The 2,125-nt window shown below is 45.7% G+C and overlaps 1 pseudogene; it reads left to right on the top strand.

Annotated features, from left to right (window-relative positions):
- Window positions 1-465: 465 nt before the first annotated feature.
- LOC101709938 (putative inactive 1-aminocyclopropane-1-carboxylate synthase-like protein 2 pseudogene) lies at window positions 466-1,823 on the top strand (annotated as a pseudogene).
- The last annotated feature ends 302 nt before the right edge of the window (window positions 1,824-2,125 follow it).

The raw sequence follows: 2,125 nt of genomic DNA, 5'->3' as shown, positions 1-2,125 counted from the left end.
CTCACTTCCTATTCCACACTGATGCCTTTTGGAACCACCTCACCAAAAGCAAAATGTACTCACAATACTCAAATCCTTATGTCAAGAGGAAATCCAACCTAAGACATCATTACCATAGACCTTATTTTACTAAATTTAAAAAATTACATTTTTACTTATCTGTCTTAACTTCTATCAAATTTGCCATTGCATAGATGCAAGCTTAGTGAAAGAAGGAAGAGCAGGACTCCAAGCCCCAAAGACTAAGGATGGTTTCAGCATTCGTAAGGATTCTAGGCTGAAGAGCTGAATATGGATAGCAACCAGGGTTCTAGCAAGCCTTCTGAGGCTGGTACAGATACCTGGAATACGAGCCAAGCCCCATCAGTTATGCAGCATAACCAGCCAGGTGCCCAGCGGAGTGATTCTGAAGCTATGTTTTTTAGCCATATCCTGTCCAACCAGGGGGGTTAAGATGTCTACATTTTACTACTCCAACTTCCAGGACGACGAGGCCTACCAAGGAGACAAATACCACACCATCCTGAACTCCTTGGGCTTCCTTAACCTTGGCAACAGTGAGAATAGGCTGTGTGTTGATCTGATGACTGAAAGGTTGTATCCAAATGACATGAACTACATGGAGGAGCCTCTGCTACAGTACCCCAACTGGAGAGGATATCCGTTCCTGCGGGCAGAAGAGGCCAGGTTCCTGACCTACTACTGTGGATCACCTAGCCATCTGAATCTGAGAAATGTGGTTGTTCTAAATAGCTGCTGTGCTGTCTTCTCTGCATTGGCCATGGTTCTGTGTGACTCAGAGGATGCCATTCTGGTCCCCACTCCCTTCCACAGAGGCTTCCTCTTTAGTGCCCAGATGTATGCACAAGTTGAGCTGATTCCCATCCATGTGGACAGTGAGATCACTATACAAACACCCAGCCTTTCCAGCTCATGATGGGCAGACTAGAGCAAGCCCTGCTTGAAGCTAAGACTAAGAGTAAAAAGGTCAAAGCCCTCTTGCTAGCCAACCCTCAGAATGCTCTGGGTGATGTCAATGTGAAGGAGTCATGGAAAGAATACTTGAAATTTGACAAAAGAAATGCACGACATGTGATCATAGATGAAACATACATGCTGCCCGTGTTTGACAAAACCATCATATTCCACAGTGTTCCGAGCTTAGAAAGTTTGCCTGACCCCAACAGGACCCATGTGATCTGGGGCAGTAAGGATTTTGGCATCACTGGCTTCCACTTTGGTGTTCTGTATACCCACAATGATGATGTGATCTCTGCTATGAGCCCCTTTGGCTACCTCCACAGTGTCTCTGGCATCACCCAGTACAAGCTGCGTCACCTGCTAGGGGACAGAGACTGGATCAACAGAGTGTACCTGCCCACCAATCACTCCTGGCTCCAGGAGGCTTATGTGTATGTCTCCAAGAGGCTGCGTGAGTTGGAGGAGCAGTATGAGTTTAAGATCACCTTTTGCAGTCATGGCTGTGGCCTTTATAGCTGGATAAACTTGAAGAAGTTACTGGAACCATGTACATTTGAAGAAGAACCGGTCCTCCACTGCCGCTTCCTGGACCACAAGCTGATATTATCCCGTGGCAAATCTTACATGTTCAAGGAATCTCAGTGGTTTCACCTCATCTTTGCAGAAAATTCCCAGCGACTAAGAGAAGCCATGGATCGGTTTGGCCAGGCAATAGAGGAGCAGAAGCAATACTGGATAGAGAAGATGATGGAAGATGCAATGAGGTCATAGGCTGTCTGCCTCGTCACATGCTCAGGGTCCCTGGTATCAGCCTCTGGTTCACAAGACTGGGGCCTGAACTGGTGCTGCGACCACACAAGAGGACTCCTCTAGGGACGATAGCACCTGACTCAGTCATCAACCTCTTTAACCTGAGCATCTGTCATCTTTGGAAGTTTGCGTCTTTTTAATCTTTGCTAGCCATTGTGTATATAAAATAATGCTTTTCTTGGGGTTGGAGTGGAGGGCATAGAGGTGCCCAGAGGAATCAAGGGAGCTCTCTGGGTCTCTTTTTAAATGATTTTATTTTTCTACTCAGTGTCTAATAAATTCTATATTTTCTTAAAAAAAAAAAAAACAAATTTGCCATTGCATCTCCAGCACA

This window comes from Heterocephalus glaber, unplaced genomic scaffold, assembly GCF_053883595.1.
Source record: "Heterocephalus glaber isolate CG9 unplaced genomic scaffold, H.glaber_assembly_v1.0 deba00001472, whole genome shotgun sequence".
Classification (NCBI taxonomy): domain Eukaryota; kingdom Metazoa; phylum Chordata; class Mammalia; order Rodentia; family Bathyergidae; genus Heterocephalus; species Heterocephalus glaber.
The sequence above is the reverse complement of the archived record's forward strand: the minus strand, read 5'-3'. Positions and strand labels throughout refer to the sequence as shown.